This window comes from Heptranchias perlo, chromosome 40 (genome assembly GCF_035084215.1).
Source record: "Heptranchias perlo isolate sHepPer1 chromosome 40, sHepPer1.hap1, whole genome shotgun sequence".
In the NCBI taxonomy this organism is placed as follows: domain Eukaryota; kingdom Metazoa; phylum Chordata; class Chondrichthyes; order Hexanchiformes; family Hexanchidae; genus Heptranchias; species Heptranchias perlo.
In genome coordinates, this window is record NC_090364.1 from 5,401,054 (window position 1) to 5,423,343 (window position 22,290).

At 44.0% G+C, this 22,290-nt stretch overlaps 1 protein-coding gene across 2 annotated transcripts in view; it reads left to right on the forward strand.

Moving 5' to 3' along the window:
- The window catches only part of LOC137305345 (synaptotagmin-1-like), a 116,241-nt gene that overhangs the window by 25,377 nt on the left and 68,574 nt on the right, over positions 1–22,290 (forward strand). For both annotated transcript variants that reach the window (XM_067974183.1, XM_067974184.1), the window contains 2 exons: positions 1,726–1,869; positions 5,488–5,756. The gene's annotated coding sequence lies outside the window, so the exon portion shown is untranslated. The remainder of the gene's footprint in view (positions 1–1,725; positions 1,870–5,487; positions 5,757–22,290) is intronic.

Genomic DNA, 22,290 nt, shown 5'->3' on the forward strand with positions numbered 1-22,290 from the left:
GTTTCACCCAGTTTTGCTGTTTCCAGACTAGGTAAAACTGTGGGAACCTACATGGCCAACCAGTTCCAGAGGAATGAGTGTGAGTTTCAAAGGAGCAAATGTGAGTTCCAGCAGAATGAGTGTGAGTTTCAATGGAATAAGTGTTAGTTCCAAAGGAGCAAGAGTGAGTTTGAAATGAATGAGTGTGAGTTCCAGAGAAATGTACTACAGTGTGAATTCCAGAAGATCCAGGTGTAGGTTTTAGAGGGGTGAGTGTGAGTTCCAGGGGAATGGGTGTGAGTTCCAGAGGAGCCAGTTGTGAGTTCCAGAGGGATTTCTCACTCCTATTTTCTGGTTATAAAGCAACATTGACAGAAGTCTTGAAGCTGGTTGCCTGCCCATTCTCTTGAATGGGAGCTGGTGTTCAGGAACCAGGTATGAAGAAGAAGACAAAAATGGCCACCCCTTTGTAATTCATCTGGGCCCTGGCCAGGCTGTTGGGTGGAGTAGAGGCACGTTCACCAGGAGAACGGTTCCAGCCCACTCAGAGGAGAAGAGAAGACTGAGGGATGACCTAATAGAGATTATAAAAGAGTTTGATGGGGTAGACGTAGAGAAAATGTTTCTGCTTGTGGGGGAATCTAAAACTAGGGGTCATAAATATAAGATAGTCACTAAGAAATCCCATTAGGGAATTCAGGAGAAACTTCTTTATCCAGAGAGTGGTTAGAATGTGGAACTCACTACCACAAGGAGTAGTTGAGGCGAACAGCGTAGATGCATTTATGGGGAAGCTGGATAAGCACATGAGGTAGAAAGGAATAGGAAGTTATGCTGATAGGGTTAGATGAAGAGGGGTGGGAGGAGGCTCGTGTGGAGCATAAACACCGGCATGGACCTGTTGGGCCAAATGGCTTGTTTCTGTGCTGTAGACTCGAGGTAACACGACCTCCTGACAGCATTCGGAGTCGATGAAAATGTTTAAGTGAGTGAGCAAAAAAAAATTAGTTCGCCTGAACCCCTGCCTCATGTTTTATCTTTTACACCAAAACTTACGCTTCTTTCTCCATTTAGTAATCATGTTGAAAGGGATCTGTGTTTGAGAGAGAGAGAGAGAGAGAGATTGAGATTGCAGGGGTTAGTGTTTAAATGGGCGAATGTTTACACATTTCAATGGGCAAGTGTTTTGAAAATGACTGTTTGAAAATGCAGAGCGCAGCTGTAATTAATTGTTCCGGTAATTTCCACAATACTGTTTGTGTGTTGTACTGTTTTATACTTGATTGAATTCCAGGGTGTTGATGTGACTCACAACTGCTTGGAAGATTATCACATGCAGCTCAATCATTAATTATCTTGTTTTATTAGCTGTTGCCTATGGCACATGATGAATGAACTGAAGCCAAAGAAGTAAAATCGCAAGAGCCAGGTTTAATCCTAAAATCACCAAGGTACAGATTCAGTGTGGAAAGGGTAAATGTCAATATCGCAGCAATTGGGAAACTGTACTATTTCGGATCGAACTGGTGCCATGGGGGTAGTCGGAAGCTCCTTGGGACCACCCCATTACTGCGAATGAGATAGGATTGCATTAATAGGCAGATTATATGCCATTAATAAAATGCACTGTTCTGCAGCGTAATTTCTTCTTTTAAAACCTTGACATAAATATTGTGCATTATTTTGAATAAAAATGTATATTTTGAATTAGAGCCCTCTGCTTATTGTTATTTTACTCCAATCTAGACTAAACGGAGCAAATTCCTCGAGGACCCCAATACCAACAGGCACAAAAGCCCGTCCTTTCCAATTCACCAACTGTTCGAGTTCCAGCTCCTGTATCCTCGGTCCCAGGGATGCTTGACACTCCCATCGCCTGCTGCCACTGTGGTGAGTTTACAATAATAAAAAGATTACGTTATCGCAGTTTTCAGTAAAGTTCAGGAGGCCCACCAAGGAATAGAGAAGGCAGTACAAAGAAAGTTAAAGAATATAGGGTGTGACTTTCCAGCATGTGGGCTAAGGCACTTTAGACGGGCTGCAAATTCCTCGTTTATTAACCAAGTGGGAAATACTTTGCATTTTGTTGAACAGGCTTTATTGTACAACTGACATCCCAGACCCATGGGGTCATAAATATGAGATAATCACTAATAAATCCAATAGGGAATTCAGGAGAAACTTCTTTTCCCAGAGAGTGGTGAGAATGTGGAACTCGCTACCACATGGAGTAGTTGAGGCGAAAACATCGATGCATTTAAGGGAAAGCTAGATAATTGCATGAGGGAGAAAGGAATAGAAAGGTATGCTGATCGGGTTAGATGAAGTAGGATGGGAGGAGGCTCATAAACACCATTATAGTCCTGTTGGGCCGAATGTTTCTATGCTGTAAATTCTATGTAACTGCAGTTCCAGTTACTATGCTGGTACGAACATATAAGGGCTTATGTCATCTAGGATTAGAACTTTCCAGTATTTTGTCACATGTTGCAATCTATGTCATACAAAAAGTGCTTACTTCACATGTAAATGAGTATTATAGGCCATTGAGGGCAATATTCTCTGTATGTTAACTTTGGCAATTGTGTGTAAACCGAAGAGCAAGAACAATTAACTTTTAGTCTGTTCTACCACTACTCTGGGCCGTGATCTCATCCTAATATATCCAGAGAAATTAGCAATATACGTTTTTGCTTGTAAATGCCTGGTTAAATACCAATCAAAAGCAAATGCATGCATCATGAGGGGTTTTAATAGAGTAAATCGGGAGAAACTGCCAATCAAACATATATTCAAATGAAACCCACAAGATGCTTGTATTTGATTTGAATAGCTTGGTCCCTCTCTTGGATTCCTGACTGTATATTCTGAGGCTTTGTGTAAAAAAAACTGGTCCATTTTCTGTGATGAACAAGGTTTTTAACCCCAAATAAACAAGGGGCAGGATTTTGACTGCCAAGTCCGGGTGGGTTCGGGGCAGGGGGGGCAAACAAAATCGCATTTTCATGGAGCGGGAGGGAATCCCGGCTCCAACACGCCGAAAAACGCGTACGACCCAAACGCAACTGGGTGCGCCCGTGGATCAGGAAGCCAGAAGTCCAGCCGGCAATTAATTCTGGCGGGCCAATAATTAAAGAGGTAATTGTATATTGGACACTTAAAAAGATTTTAACCTTACCTGGGCAGCTTTCCCATGGCTTCCGACTCACGCCTGGTGAAACCAGGCAGGAAGGGCCGGATCAGGCAAAAATAGACTAAATAAATTAAATAAAATTACATTTCCCATTGTAAAAAATAAACATATCTTAAAACCGTGTCACCTGCAACCCTCCCCCCCATGTCTCTCTGATGTCCGATGTCTCCCCCTCCCCCGCCGATGCCCGATGTCTCACCAATGTCCGATCTCCCCCCCCCCCCCCCCCCCCCTCCTGATGTCCGATGTCTCCCCCTCCCTCCAATCTTTGGCCCCTATACCCCATCTCTCTCCCTACAGTCAACGAGGTCTCTCTCTCTCTTTCTCTCCCCCAACCCTCTCGGATGTATAGCTCCTCTCTGCCGACTGGTAGCCAGCCTGTCAATCAGGCTGGCTGCCGGGCACGAAACCTGGAAGAGGCATTGATTGGCCTCATTAAGGTTGCGATCGCAGATCGTGACCCGCCTATTTCCCTTCCAGGTTTCGCACCCACAAATCCTCCCTCCCCACTCTCCCTCCCGCCGACATGATAAAATCGTGCCCAAGGCGTCAGCCGCGGATCAGTGGGGCAGCACTCTCGCCTCTGAGTCATAAGGTCATGGGTTCACACCTCACTCCAGAAACTTGAGCACATAATCTAGACTGACACTCCAGTGCAGTACTGAGGGAGTGCAACACTGTCGGAGGCGCTATCTTTGTTAAACTGAGGTCCCGTCTGTCCTCTCAGGTGGATGTAAAAGATCCCATGCCATGTAAAGCAATTGGGATGTCCTGAAAGGTGTTAATTGTATGATTTACATCAATTAGTGTTAATTGTATTCAGGTGATGGGTATCAATTGGGGACCCTCTTGTATCCTTTTTATAGGAGAGCTTAGGTAGTGAGGGAGGGAGGGATCTTTGTGAGTAAAGGTTGGAAACAACTAAATACCAGGCTCTAGTATTCAGGCTCTACCCTTCACCACATGGCTATCCAATTTTAACACTATATAAATGTTTTAATATAATGCACACACTAATACATAGGTGTGTATGCATTCATTCACCACACGCAATGCACAAACTACACACACACACACACACACACACACACAATATAATGCACAAACTACACATACAGTCACACACAATACAATGCCCAAACTACACGCACAAACTACATGCACACACTCACATACCACACAATGCATAAATTACACAAACACACATAATACAATGCACAAACTAGACACACACCCACATACAATACAATGCACAAACTACGCATTCAGTCACACACAATACAATGCACAAACTACACACACCCACACACAATACAATGCACAAACTACACACACCCACACACAATACAATGCACAAACTACATGCACACATTCACGCACTACACAATGCATAAATTACACAAACACACACAATACAATGCACAAACTGCACACACACACTTAGACTAGCAAATGTCCCTTAGGTGCTTCATTCATATTTCTTATAGGAGGTAGCTGCGGTGTACTTTCCAAGTCCTTGCACACAGTAAGGTATCTTGCACGCCGTGAGTCTATGTTATCCAACCGAGTCAGGAGATTGAGTATGACGGACAGAGTCTGTGATTGAGAAATCATACATGGTATTTGGAAGGATGGGCTGAACAGCTGTATCTTTTTCCTTGCTCCCTTACATGTACAAATCTCCAAAGCTGTGCTAATATTTCCAAGTTAGCTGTAAAAAAGAAAAATTGCAAGTGCTGGAAATCTGAAATTAAAACAGAAAATGCTGGAAATACACACACAGGTCTGTCAGCACCTGTAAAGAGGAAAGACAAAATAATGTTTCGGGAGGAGATTCTTCATCAGTTCTGTCGAATGGTCTCCACTCAAAACATAAATCTGCCTTTTCTCTCTCAGGTTTGCTGTGTATTTCCAGCATTTTTTGTTCTTATTTGAAGGCAAGTTTCTGTTGTGACTATTTCTGATTATTTAAGTGATTTCATTTTTTGGCAAATAGATTTTCATGTGGGAGGGCCATTAACATTCAGATTTATATTCCTTCGCAAGTATAATTAATAAATCAATGGGATTTGGCAATGGACAGTAATTCCTATAATAAAATAATGTGTTAAAAAGATCACTGAATTTAAGTATGATTCTCTGTAATATTATGTAATGCCATTTTTGGAAGTTGATGTGGTTCAGAAAACAGGTTGCTGCCTGTGTAAGCTGTGAAGAGGGCTGAAGCATCTTCGGCAGAAAGAGGGGGTGGTTGGCTGTTCAGTTTCCTGATGATAGCATCGTGAGTTCATTCCTCCTCCCTTTCCCACCCTCAGGAGGATGGTGCAGTCCAAAGGATGAGCTGAGTACATGCTGTCTCCTCCCGGGCTCCCCCCACCCTTGAGGTAGATGTTACTCTGGATGCTACCAAACCCCACCAAGCGGGATTTACAGCACCTACCAGTTCCGGACAGCTCCAACTAGAGTCAGCCCCAGCTCAACAAGAGGGAAAGGAAGCATCCTACCTGTAGCGCCAGCGAGGCTGAACAATTCTTTGAAAAGAATTTGTGTGAGGGAAATAAAAACTCCACAAAGACCACCCAAGGTAAGAGAGATGGGCCTTTTGTGTTAAGCAGCTGCCTAGCAACCAAATTATTAGCAGCGGCTTGTTGTTAAGCAAACAGCCTTTTTCTTTTTGAAGAAGGATGTCGGTGAAGCTTTGCTTTGGTTTGTTGGCTTTCACACAGATTAATTTTTTATATGGACTGTGCTGTTTAATCGGCCACTCCCTCAACTCCCGAGTCCTTTGTGAGGTGTTGGTAAAATTGTATGGTCTTTATTAATCCTGTTATATGACACTGCCTTCCCTCTCCCAATAATACCTTGTAGACCCAGGGATAGAAAAAAAACAGATTAGTGAAGAGGTGCTGAGTGCGATTATTTTCAGATTTGCTTCCTACCGCATGGGTGGAGCTCTCGTACGGAACCTGGGCATTGTTCGGTTTACTTCAATCGAGCCGAATAACGAGGCACCAAGGAGTACGGTGCTGCCAGTGTTGGACAGAGTCAGCTAGAGCGCTGTTTGGGTGGGGTCTCACCAGGGTAAGGCACTGCCCTTGCAGAGTGGTGCTGCTGGGATAGGGAGGTGCGACTGGCGTGGAGTTGCACTGTTGGGCACTGGACTTGTTGGGTGACATATTGGCAGCAGAATGCAGTGAGTTCAGGAGAGCTTTTATTGAAATAATAGGCTGTTTTTAAAAAAAATCTGAATCCTTCGTTAAATAATTCAGCGCCAGCTGGATTGCAGACTCTTCTGGTTCTCTAATCTGTGAACTTTGAGACTGAAAAATATCAGCATGACAGTGAAAACTAGAACGAGGTTCTGACGATTTCTACTTGGAGACAACTGTCAGAAATATGAGAGTCTCAGGCCATTGTTGTACTTCAACCTGACTTCCCAATACACAGCGACTGCACTTGACACAAAACAATTTTTTTCCCCCGATTCTGTATCTTATGCCCATATCAAGTGGACTTTTAACTGTTTCAGTGCTGAGTTTCTGTGTACTTTGACAAAGTTCAAATAGTTCTAATTTTAGCCACTTTGTGAGTTGGCTGATTGCAGCTGGGGCTCAGCAACTGGGCTCAGTGCCCCTGAGCTAGGGGTGGGAAACATCAGCCAGGTTGTTTATTCCCGATCATTGTCTAGTGACAGATGCTGAAAGCTGAGTGAGCATGGACATCAGACAGCATGGGATCAGGCTTGGCTGTGATGCCCTCCAGAGTTGAATAGCCGACTGACACTCGTATTCTAGGCTGACACATGATGTACAGCCACTTGGGTGAGGTACTGGCACATGTGCTACTAATCCCCGGCACGAATCAGAGCTTTCAGAATAGGAGAGAAGAGACCAATAACTACAGCAACCACTGACCTTAGGACAAGCCCTTAACAGACATGGTCAGAGGTCAAAACCAGATGGTTTTTTTATTGGCGGAGTATCTCTTTAGTCAATTCTTCATTATAAAACACTTCTAAAAATGAGTGTTTCACGTGTTCAGAGATAGAAACAAATGCCCGACAACTTCATTTTGGCTGTCGAATTATTGTGAGTTGATGGGGCCATACTGTATTCCTGTGGTGCACATCACCTCTTGGTGATCCTTGCTCATTTCTTTTAGAAAGAGAAAAAGGACCATTAATCACCATTTCAATAAGTGGAATGAGTCACCCTGTCTGAGATTGTCAGCTTATATGGTGCTTGGCAGAAGTAGAGACTAAAATCATCAAAATAGTAAATATAAGGGGTGATTACCCATTCTTGTGCTCCCAGTGAGGAGCTGTGCTCACAGGGAGCTCAGGTTGGAGAATTGGGCTCATAACATTGTGGCCCTAGCCCAGACAGGTACCCATGGCTGGGAGGTATGTTTCTGAGATAGGGCGACAGTGTTCTTGTGGAATTACTCCTGTAAAAGAAAAAGAAAGAACTTGCATTTATATAGCCCCTTATACCACCTCAGGACATCCCAAAGCGTTTTACAGCCTTTTTGAAGTGTAATCACTGTTGTAATCTAGGAAATGCGGCCGCCTATTTGCACACAGCAAGATCCCACAAACAGCATTGAGGTAAATGACCAAGATCATCTGTTATAGTCATGTTGCTTGAGGGATAAATATTGGCCAGGACACCGGTGAGAATTCCCTGCTCTTCTTCAAAATAGTGCCATGGGATCTTTTATGTCCACCTGAGAGGGTTTAATGTCTCATCCAAAAGACAGCACAGCACTTCCTCAGCACTGGAGCATTAACCTAGACTTTGTGCTCAAGTCTCTGGATTGGGACTTGAACCCACAACCTTCTGAATCAGAGGCAAGAGTGCTACCCACTGAGGTATGACCGACACTTGACACTGTAGTCCAGTAATTAACATATCATCTTGCGTTGTCAATCATGGTACCATTGCAATGTTTGAAGTAACTATTATCTGAGGCTCTGTGTCACGGAGTGGGTTGGTGCAGGTCAGTGTATGCAATCAATCCAGACTGCATGCTGTTCTGGTAAACCAGAAGTCAAATCTTTCTTACAGAGAGCCATTAAAGATTTCAGGGGGAATTACTCCAAGCTACTTACTGTCACACACTTCTTAGGAGTTGGTTTCAGAGCAACACTGTCGGAGGTCCCAGAGTCCCAGATAGGTGTGTGGCACAGAGAAGAGGAGAAAATGACATTGCAAAAAGGGAATTTTACCCATAAAAGAATACAAATTGGAAAATAGTGCTCATTACCCTGCTGAATAAACAGCAACTCCATACAGTCACACAATGAGTAACAATTACCATGCTGAATAAACAGTAACTCCATACAGTTTCATAGCGAGTTACTTTTACTCTACTGGATAAACAGCAACTCTGCATGGTTACATAACAAGCGATCCGAATCCTGCCGAATAAACTAGACCTCTTTCGCCTTTCGGATAAGAGGTTAAACCAAGGTCCCGCCCCGTCTGCTCTCTCGGGTGGATGTAAAAGATCCCATTTCGCTATTTCTAAGAAGAGCAGGGGAGTTTGCCCCGGTGTCCTAGCTAATATTTATCCTTCAACCAACATCACTAAAACAGATTATCTGGTCATTAGCACACTGGTGTTTGTGGCACCTTGCTGTGCGCAAACTGGTTGCCATGTTTCCTACATTACAACAGTGACAAAACTTCAAAAAATACTTCATTGGCTGTTTAGCGCTTTGGGACATTCTGAGGCCATGAAAAGCGCTATAGAAATGCAAGTCGTTCTTTGCCTTTATACAGTGAATTACAATAGCTGTAATTACTATGGCTAAATAACTGTGAAACAGATTGGTACTCAATAAAGAATTGCTTCTCTGAAGATACCAATGAGATATTATTTATATTTATCCCAATCCCTACTGTTCTGCTCACTTTCTGCAGTACCACCCTTGGGGGTGAAGACCTGGTTTTGGCTTGTTGGGTAGATTTTCTGATCTGTGTTGGTGGTGGGCCAGGTACCTTAGCACAGGTGAGGACTCAGAAAGGCTACCCTAATGTCTTCACTTGACTGTTGGGAGCACTCGATGATCATCAAATAGAGGTGAGCTTACAGTCTGGCAAGGCTATTTATGTTTATTTTTTTCACACTCTCCCATCTCTCCCTCTGCAATTAAAGTTCCTCATCCTTATATAAAAAAACTGATACAGCACTTTGCTCCTACACAATTGCTTACAGCTCAACATTGACAAGCCTGAATCCATCCTGTTTGGCTCCTACTGGAAACACCATGCCTTAGATTCTGATCGTTTTCCCCTTCGAAATACCCACTCAAGTTCAGGCTGACAGTAAGGAGCCTTGGTGTCCTGCTCAATCCTGAGATGAACTCCAAACCCCACATCCAGCTCATCACCAAGACTGCTTACCTCCAAATCCAAAACATCAACTGTGTATGCCCCGACCTTAACTGTCCCTGTTACATTCATTCACACTTTTGTTACTTCCAGACTTGACTTTTCCTGAACTCTACTTTACATAGACTCTAACTTTAGGTGTCAGCCTTGGCTCAGTGGTAGCATTCTTACCTCTGAGTCAGAAGGTTGTGGGTTTAAGTCCCAAATCCAAGGACTTTAGTACAGAATCTAGGCTGACACTTCAGTGCAGTCCTGAAGGAGTGCTACACTTTTGGAGATGCCATGTTTGGCAGATGTAAAAGATCCCATGGCATTCTGAAACTTCCTTCCTATCCCCTTTCATCTTCCTATATCTATCTCCACCTTTAAAATCCTCCTTAAAACCTACCTCTTCGACTGCACTTTAGGTCATCTCGCCGAGTCCCCCTCCTATTCCTGTTCATGTTTGACACCCAACTGTGAAATGGGATGTTTCACTATTAAGGGCACTGTATAAATGCAAGTTGTGAAGACATTTTGGTTGCAACTAATATATTAGAAACACTTGTTTCAAATTAGAACTGTAATTTGTTTGGTTCAACCAAGCGTACCGATTTCTATTGTCTTTCTCTTTTAGTTAGTTAGACTCTCCTATGCCGAGTGGCCCATGAGGCAACCATCTCTTCCACTGCTGTTAGTTCAGAGCAAGACATTTGACTCCACTGCCTTACATTCCGCAAATGTAAGGAATCTTACAACACCAGGTTATAGTCCAACTGTTTTATTTGAAAATCACAAGCTTTCGGAGGCTTTCTCCTTCGTCAGGTGAGCGAGTGTGGGATTCCATGGAAGGTTACCGCATTTATATTCAGAGAACAATACCTGGTGATTACAGATAATCTTTCCAACTGCCCGTTGTCAAGGCAATCAAAGTGTTCAGACAGAGTGTTGTTACCTACAGGACCACCGAATACACAAACAGCCAGAACACAAAACAGAGAGAGAGAGGGAGAGAAACATCCGAAAGGAAGAGAAAGACAGAGAATGACCCGTTGTGTTAAAAAGATAACTTTTTTTCGCTGGTGGGGTTACGTGTAGCGTGACATGAACCCAAGATCCGGGATCTTGGGTTCATGTCACGCTACACGTAACCCCACCAGCGAAAAAAAGTTATCTGTTGTTAACACAACGGGTCATTGTCTTTCTCTTCCTTTCGGATGTTTCTCTCCCTCTCTCTCTCTGTTTTGTGTTCTGGCTGTTTGTGTATTCGGTGGTCCTGTAGGTAACATCACTCTGTCTGAACACTTTGATTGCCTTGACAACGGGCAGTTGGAAAGATTATCTGTAATCACCAAGTATTGTTCTCTGAATATAAATGCGGTAACCTTCCATGGAATCCCACACTCGCTCACCTGACGAAGGAGAAAGCCTCCGAAAGCTTGTGATTTTCAAATAAAACAGTTGGACTATAACCTGGTGTTGTAAGATTCCTTACATTTGTCAACCCCAGTCCATCACCGGCATCTCCACATCATTACATTCCGCAGATTGTGATTCTCCACAGTTGATGTTTATATTTGCAAGCCTGTTAACAGAGTCATCTTGTCTCTGGATTGTTTCTGTAAGAAAGGGCATTTTTACATGGACAGGTTGTTAGCCTGACTCACAGCCCCTTACCAGGAGGACCCGTTCACTGCCTTTAGACTGGCTGCTATCTTTCGACCTGTCTGGCATGCATGGCATTACCAGGAGTTGTACTCCTGCCAGCACAGCTCTCAGGGTCATAGCAGCAAGCAAGCGTTCCCACAACAAGGTGCAGTCCCTAGGGATGAGACTCAATGGGTCTGTTCTGGGTCTCCCGCTGATCATACTATATATGTTATGGAGGAGCATATTTCAAGGAAGGTTGTTGATGAGATCAAGATTTGTGGCCAGAGCTTATTTAGAGGAGAGTTCAAGGGGATTTGGAGAAATTAAGGAAATGGGTTAAGGAAGGGCAGGTGGCTTTTAATTGTCAAATAATAGAAATATGAAATGTCTATACAATGAATGGATACTGATTGATTAGAGAAGAATTTGGGTGCTTTCATTGACTATTCACCAAAGGGTAACTATGTTATATTTTAGTGAAGCTAACAAAAATATTGGCTGCTGTTTAGGATCATCAGTTGAAAGAGTTTATTTCAACCCATTATAACTCAATGATAAAACCACATTAGGAATATTGTTGGACTCCTAGCCAAGAAGTTGCTATTGGTGATCTTATCGATCAAACGCTTAACACATTCACAAGCCTGCTATTTTACAGAAGGCATTAATCCATTTAAAATAAATGGGTCAATGTCTACATCAAAAACAGGAAACAGAGGGTAGCTTTAACTGGAAACTCTTCAAGTAGAAAGCAGTTACAGATAAGGTACAACAGGAATTTGGCTGTAGCTCCTGTTATTTGAAGTATTTATATAAAAGACTTTTCTGAGTTCTCAAGAGTTTGAAGATGACGCCAGAATTGGAGGCAAGCTGTTCAAAATCACAAAATATTTGCTTGGTGCTGCATTGGTCTGTGTTTCCAGGACTTACCTTTGATATTTAGCATTGCAATTAAAACTGGAGGCCAAGCAAATAATAAGAAACAGTTTTAGCAGGATTTGTATATTTGACGACACTGGGCTACTAGATGCAAATGCTGTTCAGTGTGGACAGAAATAAAGTAATTGGCAGGTAAGCACTGAACCAAAATGGAGAGCGTGCGTAGAGTAGAGCAGTCACACAGCATACAGATCAGGGCAGGGATTTGGGTGTTGTGTGGAAAAATCATTGAAACCTTCAGTCCAGTGCGTAGGCGCAGTAATAGGAAGACAAACAAGGTACAAGGGTGCAGCCTGGGGCAACTAAGATGATGCCAGGTCTCAGCAACCTAAGTTGTTGTGCCTTTCACACTTTCCTCTTTCCCTTTACATCTTTCACTCTTTCTCAAGCCATCTATTCATATCTCATGCTTGTTGCTGTGTTGATCAGATAGTCAGTCATTTCCTTTTAATGTCATTGTGTTATGCAGCTGCGTTCAGTTATGCAAATAGAAATGAAGAACTCCAAGCCATTTTCTGTCTACACGACTTGTATTCCTTCCTGTATCTAAATCTGGCTGGATTCCCTTTAGTGAGTTTCTGAATTACATGCACCGAACCCCCACTTACTCTCCTCTTTTATGTGTCAATTTCCACCTACTGTCACTTCTGCACAACCTTCCTGCGCATCTGTGCTGTCATATTCAGGTTTCTCGCAGATCAAGAGACATGAGAAGGGATTTGTAAAGGAGATATTCAGACAGTTCATTCTTGTTAATTAGGGATTATCACATTTCACTGATTGCTCTGAGAGCTGTACAGCTTTTGAAGGAACAAAATTTACAAATGAAAAGCTCATCGAGATCCCGCACAATACGTCTCACATGAGAGCTTCTCACGGCTTTGTTATTTCCTGTTGTCCCATGTAGGGGTATTCGCTGCAGTTTATTAAAAACTAACACTTCTGTCAATCACTCCTACCCCTTGTCACTTCACATCGTTGTCATTTTCTTGTTGGTCAGCTCTCTGCAACCAAATGATGGGGTCATAATCCCCATTAAATGGCCACAAAACACATTGCGCAAAGTGACCAATTTGTGTTATTGAGATTTTAACACAAATTGGTTCCGCTCAGATGTTTCTTGAAGGTGCAGCTTCCTTACTGGAGCAGAACTTGTTATTTCACGTTCGTTTCTTTGTCTGGTGGATTGAAGGTGTCAATAAGGACCTGTTGGCTTTAAACGCGCAGACTATTCAATGTCCCTTCGCTCTGCTCCTGGTTTTGGCTATTTGATGCTGTGCTTAGTTCTACAAGAGCATTAATAGAATCATAGAATGATACAGCACAGAAGGAGGCCATTCAGCCCATCGTGCATTAGCCGGCTCTTTGAAAGAGCTATCCAATCAGTCCCACTCCCCTGCTCTTTCCCCATAGCCCTGCAAATTTTTCCTTCAAGTATTTATCCAAATCCCCTTTGAAACTTATTATTGAATCTGCTTCCACCACCCTTTCAAGCAGTGCTTTCCAGATCATAACAACTCGCTGCGTAAAAAAATTCTTCTCATCTCCCCTCCGGTTCTTTTGCCAATGACTTAAATTTGTGTCCTCTGGTTACTGACCCTTCTGCCACTGGGAACAGTTTCTTCTTATTTACTCTATCAAAACCCTTCATGATTTTGAACACATCTATCAAATCTCCTCTTAACCTTCTCTGCTCTAAGGAGAAAGCCCCAGCTTCTCTAGACTCTCCACGTAACTGAAGTTCCGCATCCCTGTACCATTCTAGTAAATCTCCTCTGCACCTTCTTTAAGGCCTTGGCATCCTTCCCAAATTTTAAAATTAGATTTGTTGTTCTATTCCGTGGCCTTTGTACTGGTCAGGTCTGAAAACCACCCCATTTATATTACAGTCAATTTTTGGAAATCAACAAATAGGCAAATATATATCCACTGCCTCCTCACTCATTCTTCTCTTAGGCATTTTCACTACACATTCCTCTCCTTTCTTCAGCCTCTGTGTGTGGGCCAGCTACAGGAGGGTGAGTATGGGTGAGGGAAGGTGGTGTGCGAAATTTAGGAATTAAACTTGTGGGCTTGTTGAATGTCCAGTGATCTCCAAACTCCAAGTTGCACCAGGAGTCAGCCCAATGATTAAGGTAGGCCTCGGCCAACTCAGAGCCCAGACACACTGGTTGAGTTTGAGTTCTACAAAAAGGATGTTGGATTCAGAAAATTCGCAGTAATTCTTAATTCTATTTACATATTACACTAATTAAACATCCCTCTCGTTTAGTTCAAACTGTATGATATTGTGACGTTCAGTGATTACTTTGTTTTTATTTTGAGAATGACTGGGGTTGTTAAACTAGCTCCTGAGAAATATCTTCCATAATTCCTCATTTGCCTTGACATTTCTCTCACTATTAAAAATTAATTAACTGAAAAAATTAAAATCCATAAACGTTTCTTTTTAACCCTCACTCAATGATGCCAAGAAAAGAAAGAGAACACAGAGGTACAAACTAAAGAAAGCTGCCTTTAAAAATTCGAGCCATTTGCTTATCCCTATTGAGAAAAGGATTCTATTTTCCATCCACTTAAAGGAGCAGTAACGATGGAAGATGAGTGGGGGAGTATAGCTGAGGAAGCTGGCAGCACTGGGAGCAGATTTACTGGAGCCATCTGTTGGTCTGCCTCAATACACTTGTCTAAATGTGGCACGAAACAAATTGACACAGGGGAAGCAGATCACTTATCAACTAAGCAAGTGTTCAATTAGGAAGGGAGCCAGAATTATTGGACAATGCAATGCCTGTTCTATGCACCTCTGTTTAATTTCCTTTTCCTGCAGACCCACAGAGGGGCTGAAGCTTTGTTTGGACGCACAAAAAAAGGAGATTTTGTAAATATAAACATGGTCACAGATTTAAGCGTTGAGGGTACTCAACAGAATTATCTTGTAATCCCTGCGTATTAAAAAGTGAGGGATTTATTTATTTGTTCTTGGGATGTGGGCAAGGCAGCATTTATTCCGAGTTGCACCGAGGGCATTAAGAATGAACCACATTAAGTGTGGGACTGGAGTCACATGTAGGCCAGAAGGTAGAAGTGGTAGGTTTACAACAATTCCACCGCTTTCAGGGTCATTTCCCCCAGATTTATTGAGTTCAATTATAAAACTTTCCACAGTGGGATTTAAACTCATGGCCTCTGAGTTTCCAATACCATATCTACCGTGCTACCTTACTTTTATTGGTGGATCTATGTCGTTTTAAAGCTGTTGGTTAGAGAGAGATTGTGAACAGACATGCTGTTCATTAATTTCACTGATATGATATTGTTTGTCTACATAACAACAGTCACTGTACTTCAAGATGTAATTCATTGTCGTAAAAACCCATCTGGTTCACGAATGCCCTTTAGGGAAGGAAACCTGCCGTCCTTACCCGGTCTGGCCTATATGTAACTCCAGACCCACAGCAATGTGGTTGATTCTTAACTGCCCTCTGAAATGGCCGAGCAAGCCACTCAGTTATAAAATCTCGCTAAAAAAAGTCATCATCAGAATAAAACCAGACAGACCACCCGGCATCGGACCACTAGGCACCGGACACGACAAAGGCAAACCAAGCCCAGTCGACCCTGCAAGGGCCTCCTCACTAACATCTGTGGACTTGTGCCAAAATTGGGAGAGCTGTCCCACAGACTTGTCAAGCAACAGCCTGACATAGCCATATTCACAGAATCATACCTTTCAGCCAACGTCCCAGACTCTTCCATCACCATCCCTGGCTATGTCCTATCCCACCAGCAGGACAGACCGACCAGAGGTGGCGGTACAGTGATATACAGTCAGGAGGGAGTGGCCCTGGGAGTCCTCAACATTGACTCTGGACCCCATGAAATCTCATGGCATCAGGTCAAACATGGGCAAGGAAACCTCCTGCTGATTACCACTTTCCGCCCTCCTTGAGCTGATGAATCAGTCCTCCTCTATGTTGAACACCACTTGGAAGAAGCACTGAGGGTAGCAAGGGCACAGAATGTACTCTGGGTGGGGGACTTCAATGTCCATCACCAAGAGGGGCTTGGTAGCACCACTACTGACCGAGCTGGCCGAGTCCTGAAGGACATAACTGCCAGACTGGGCCTGTGGCAGGTGGTGAGCGAACCAACACGAGGGAAAAACTTACTTGACCTCGTCCTCACCAATCTACCTGTCGCAAATGCATCTGTCACCGTGGAGACGAAGTCCCGTCTTCGCACTGAGGACACCATCCAACGTGTTGTGTGGCACTACCACCGTGCTAAATAGGACAGATTCAGAACAGATCTAGCAGCTCAAAACTGGGCATCCATGAGGCGCTGTGGACCAGCAGCAGCAGCAGAATTGTATTCCAGCACAATCTGTAAACTCATGGCCCGGCATATTCCTCACTCTACCATTATCAACAAGCTAGGGGATCAACCCTGGTTCAATGAGGAGTGTAGAAGAGCGTGCCAGGAGCAGCACCAGGCGTACCTAAAAATGAAGTGCCAACCTGGTGAAGCTACAACTCAGGATTACATGCATGCTAAACAGCGGAAGCAGCATGCTATAGACAGACCTAAGCGATTCCACAACCAACGGATCAGATCAAAGCTCTGCAGTCCTGCCACATCCAGTCGTGAATGGTGGTGGACAATTAAACAACTAACGGGAGGAGGAGGCTCGATAAACATCCCCATCCCCAATGATGGCGGAGTCCAGCACGTGAGTGCAAAAGACACGGCTGAAGCGTTTGCAGCCATCTTCAGCCAGAAGTGCCGAGTGGATGATCCATCTCGGCCTCCTCCCAATATCCCCACCGTCACAAAAGCCAGTCTTCAGCCAATTCGATTCATTCCACATGATATCAAGAAACGGCTGAGTGCAGTGGATACAACAAAGGTTTTAGGCCCCGACAACATCCCGGCTGTAGTACTGAAGACTTGTGCTCCAGAACTAGCTGCGCCTCTAGCCAAGCTGTTCCAGTACTGCTACAACGCTGGCATCTACCCGACAATGTGGAAAATTGCCCAGGTATATCCTGTTCACAAAAAGCAGGACAAATCCAATCCGGCCAATTACTGCACCATCAGTCTACTCTCAAACATCAGCAAAGTGATGGAAGGTGTCGTCGACAGCGCTATCAAGCGGCACTTACTCATCAATAACCTGCTCACCGATGCTCAGTTTGGGTTCTGCCAGGACCACTCAGCTCCAGACCTCATTACAGCCTTGGTCCAAACATGGACAAAAGAGCTGAATTCCAGAGGTAAGATGAGTGTGACTGCTCTTAACATCAAGGCAGCATTTGACCGAGTGTGGCGCCAAGGAGCCCTAGTAAAATTGAAGTCAATGGGGATCAGGGGGAAAACTCTTCAATGGCTGGATTCATACCTAGCACAAAGGAAGATGGTAGTGGTTGTTGGAGGCCAATCATCTCAGCCCCAGGACAATGCTGCAGGAGTTCCACAGGGCAGTGTCCTTGGCCCAACCATCTTCAGCTGCTTCATCAATGACCTTCCCTCCATCATAAGGTCAGAAATGGGGATGTTCGCTGATGATTGCACAGTGTTCAGTTCTATTCGCAACCCCTCAAATAATGAAGCAGTCCGAGACCGCATGCAGCAAGACCTGGACAACATCCAGGCTTGGGCTCATAAGTGGCAAGTAACATTCGCGCTAGACAATTGCCAGGCAATGACCATCTCCAACGAGAGTCTAACCACCTCCCCTTGACATTCAACGGCATTACCATCGCTGAATCCCCCACCATCAGCATTCTGGGGGTCACCATTGACCAGAAACTTAAATGGACCAGTCATATAAATACTGTGGCTACAAGAGCAGGTCAGAGGCTGGGTATTCTGTGGCGAGTGACTCACCTTCTGACTCCCCAAAGCCTTTCTACCATCTACAAGGCACAAGTCGGGAGTGTGATGGAATACTCTCCACTTGCCTGGATGAGTGCAGCTCCAACAACACTTCAGAAGCTCGACACCATCCAGGACAAAGCAGCCCGCTTGATTGGCACCCCATCCATCACCCTAAACATTCACTCCCTTCACCACCGGCGCACTGTGGCTGCAATGTGTACCATCCACAGGATGCACTGCAGCAACTCACCAAGGCTTCTTCGACAGCACCTCCCAAACCTGCGACCTCTACCACCTAGAAGGACAAGAGCAGCAGGCACATGGGAACAACACCACCTGCACGTTCCCCTCCAAGTCACACACCAGCCCGACTTGGAAATATATCGCCGTTCCTTCATCATCGCTGGGTCAAAATCCTGGAAGTCCCTTCCTAACAGCACTGTGGGAGAACTGTCACCACACGGACTGCTGCGGTTCAAGAAGGCGGCTCACCATCGCCTTCTCAAGGGCAATTAGGTTTCGGCAATAAATGCCGGCCTCGCCTGCGACGCCCACGTCCCATGAACGAATAAAAAAAAATGCGCTCAAAGAAGTTTTGACATGAAAAGTGCTGTGTGAGTGCGAGTATATTTTTTAATCACAGATCTGGACAGGGGCCTGTGGGTACAATTCCTTATTCAGGTTGTCGCTGGAGTGGAAATTGATAATGTGGTAACAAAAGGGAGAACTGATAAACATCAGCAAGAATAAACATTATGGGGTAGTTGGAATCTGTTGCTAATAAAAATGCATCTTATTGTTGCTCTACATTCCTCTGAGATCTCTGCGCTCCTCCAATTCTGGCCTCTTGCACATCACCGATTTTCATCACTTCACCATTGGCGGCCGTGCCTTCAGTTGTCTAGGACCTAAGCTCTGAAATTCCTTCCCTAAACCTCTCCGCCTCTCTACCTCACACTCCTCCTTTAAGATGCTCCTCCGCTTTGACCAAGCTTTTGGTCACCTGTCCTAATATCCCAGGTGGCTTGGTGTCAAAATTTTGTTTGAATACGCTCCTGTGACGCGCCTTGGGACATTTTACTACGTTAAAGATGCTATATAAATGCAACTTGTTGTCGTATGTACTTTTTGTTTATAGTGATTCTGTTTTCGCATTTTGTCTGGTAGCATTCCTGCCAAGCACCTTGGGATGTTTTACTATATTAAAGGTGCTATATAAATGCAAGTTGTTGTTGCCAGATACCCTTGTAATTTAGAAAACTCTGTGTCCCAGGGGAGGATTTTCTCAGGTCACGACTTATGGTAATATCATAAACATGTTCTGTTAGAAGGAATCTTGTCACCCCCTTGGTAAAATTCCTCCCCTCTTTAGAAATAGAGTGCAGGTGGTGTCTGTTGTGGACTGAGCAATGGACGTGTCCCAACCTTGACTGGGGTAAAGAGTTGATCCTGATAAACATAAGGAATGTTGTGCTGTGTGATTCTTAATATTGGGGAGGGTAAGTATTCTGAAACAAGGGTATCATTATTGAATGATTCTTTAATGTTGAATCCTACACCTAAGATACTTCATCTGTTCCCTTTCTTTTCACTTACTACATTTAATTCACCTTGGAAGCAGCAGATTTAGATATAGTAGGTCAGGGTTAATGGAAGCAATGGCCCTTTAAATAAGAGTAGTCGTCTGTGATGTCTTGTCGCTGACATAAATTTAGAGGCTGAGCTGTGGACCTTTCCAGAGGAAAGTGCATCCCAGAGAGTATATCACATGCAATCCTGCTGTCATCAGTTATAGTTTGTCATGTGAGGCTGTCTAGTAAGGACCTCTCGTCCCATCACAGCCTTGACTAATACCCATATTGTGTTCTCCGATGAGCTGAATACACACAGGTTAGAGACAGACCACCAAATGGGGGAATTCATGTTTCAATAATGTGATGGGTAGAAAATGAGGGGAAGGAGAGAGTAAGTCCCTCCCACAATGATGGAGCTGCAGAGAAATCCACCCGCTAGACCATCCAAACTGAAGGACAAGAATATGGAGGTGGAAGGGCAGTCAGTGGAATGTCCTATGCGAAATGAGTTTGTTGCAATCTAATCCATTTTCTAGTGGCTGCAAGCCCACAACACAAAACTGCTCATAATTCTGCATAGATGTGCCAACTCACCTCATGTCCTTGAGATGATATGTGGGGGAAATTGGAATTCCCCCACAGTAAGGGATACTCTTCTGAGATTGGGATCAAGATATACTTTTGAGACAGTGTAAAAAGAACTTTACTTTGCATTGATCCCCTTGCTTTTTTTTTTCTCTGAGAAACCTCGGTGAATGACAAGACCCACAGAAGACATGTCAAAGTGTTTTACGTTAAGGAGGACAAAATAGTGGATGCTAAACAGGAGATGAATAGAGAAAAATGGAGAGGGGTAGGGTGGGGACTAAAAGCACAGTCAAAGACAAAGATTTGGAGGAGCTTTTTGACAGCAGGGATGGAGTTGGCAAGGTAGAAGGAACTGGGCAGAGAATTCCAGAGACAGGAGTATAGTGGCTGAACTAACAGCAAACAGCAGCTGAGTGAACAAGGAGACGTTGGAGGAATGGAAGGAGCATGCGGGGATGTAAGTCAGAATGAGATCACTGAGGCAGGTTGGGAGCAAGACTATGGAGGGATTTGAAAGCGAAGGCAGAAATTTTGAATTCAACTCTCTGGGGCATAGGGAGCCAATGGAGCTTAGACAGCATGACAGGGGGAGAGTTTGGGTGAAGGACAACATCAGAACAGCTGCAGAAAAGACAGTGTAAATAAGGAAATAGTAATTGAGCAAGACAGTGGAGGTAGCTAAGTGGAGAGAGAGACTAGAGAGCAAAAGAAGGGGTCTTGCAATCAGCTCAAGGCACAGAAACATCACGCAGGACTTAGCAGTATCCATGAGACGGAGTAGTGGTACTATCTCAGGGATAAATGAAGAACTATCGCCGACCTAAGCTAGGAGTGATTGATGAAACAGAAAAAAGTAGTCTCCAACCTAATCTCAGGGTGCTTGATGCTGACACTGTGTGCCAAGGGGTGGAAATGCTCCATTTTCCACCATCAACTTTCCTATATCTTTGTGAGCACAAACATTAATGGAAAAGAAAAGATCAATCAAAAAAAGAAAGGTCACAGCAGATTGAAGAGAATGGCAAATCATTTCCCATTTCAGACACTTATTACAGCTGACTCGTGTGAGATTACAGAAGAAATCAGCCTCCTTAATAAAAAAAAATCTTTCTCCATTAGCGGCAAAGGTCCCAATTTCTGAATCACTGCGGTCTCAAATCAAGGCAGCCGCTCTTGATAAAGGAATCCTTCCACATTAGCATTAGAGTCAGTGCTAAGGGTGGAGTCAAAGGTCGGCTTGGTTCCATTGCTCTGCAGTCCCCCCTGTCACCTTGGTAATGTCTGAGCAGCCAACCCACGGCCATGTGGGTGGAATCAAAGCCTGTTATTAAACCCACCTGCTGAGAGCAAATGTACTGAAGAAATGAAATGTAGCTGTCAGATAAGCTTCGGCAAGTGCCAGCAATCAGTAGAAGAAAATCAGCTTCTGTTGTAAATGGAGACAGGGGCTGTCATAACTTGGAACATCAGGTAAATGTGACTGATGCACTTATGAACCAGTATTGCATAAATCAGACCATTGGAAACTGTGCAATTTTGGTGGGGAGGGAAATCAGTGGCAGATTGTGAACATATTGAAATGAATAGAGCTCAGAGTATCTTTCTACAATGGGAGACAGAAAAGGGCTAGTTCTTGCCAAAAATAAGTGAAGAGGACATATTTGTCAAACTTCACCCGTGGGCTCAATATATTCCATCAAATATTCCAATTTGATGGAATTGAATGAATCGTAGAATGGTTACAGCCCAGAAGGAGGCCATTCGGCCCGTCGAGCCCGTGCCAGCTCTCTTCAAGAGCAATCCAGCTAGTCCCACTCCCCTGCCCTTTCCCCGTAGCCCTTAAATTTTTTCCCTTCAAGTACTTATCCGATTCCATTTTGAAAGCCATGATTGAATCTACCTCCACCACCCCTTCAGGCAGAACATTCCAGATCATAACCTCTCGTTGCGTAAAAAAGTTTTTCCTCATGTTGCCTTTGATTCTTTTGCCAGTCACCTTACATCTGTGTCCTCTGGTTCTCAACCCTTCCAACAATGGGAACAGTTTCTCTCTATCTACTCTGTCTAGGCCCATCATGATTTTGAACACCTCTATCAAATCTCCTCTCAACCT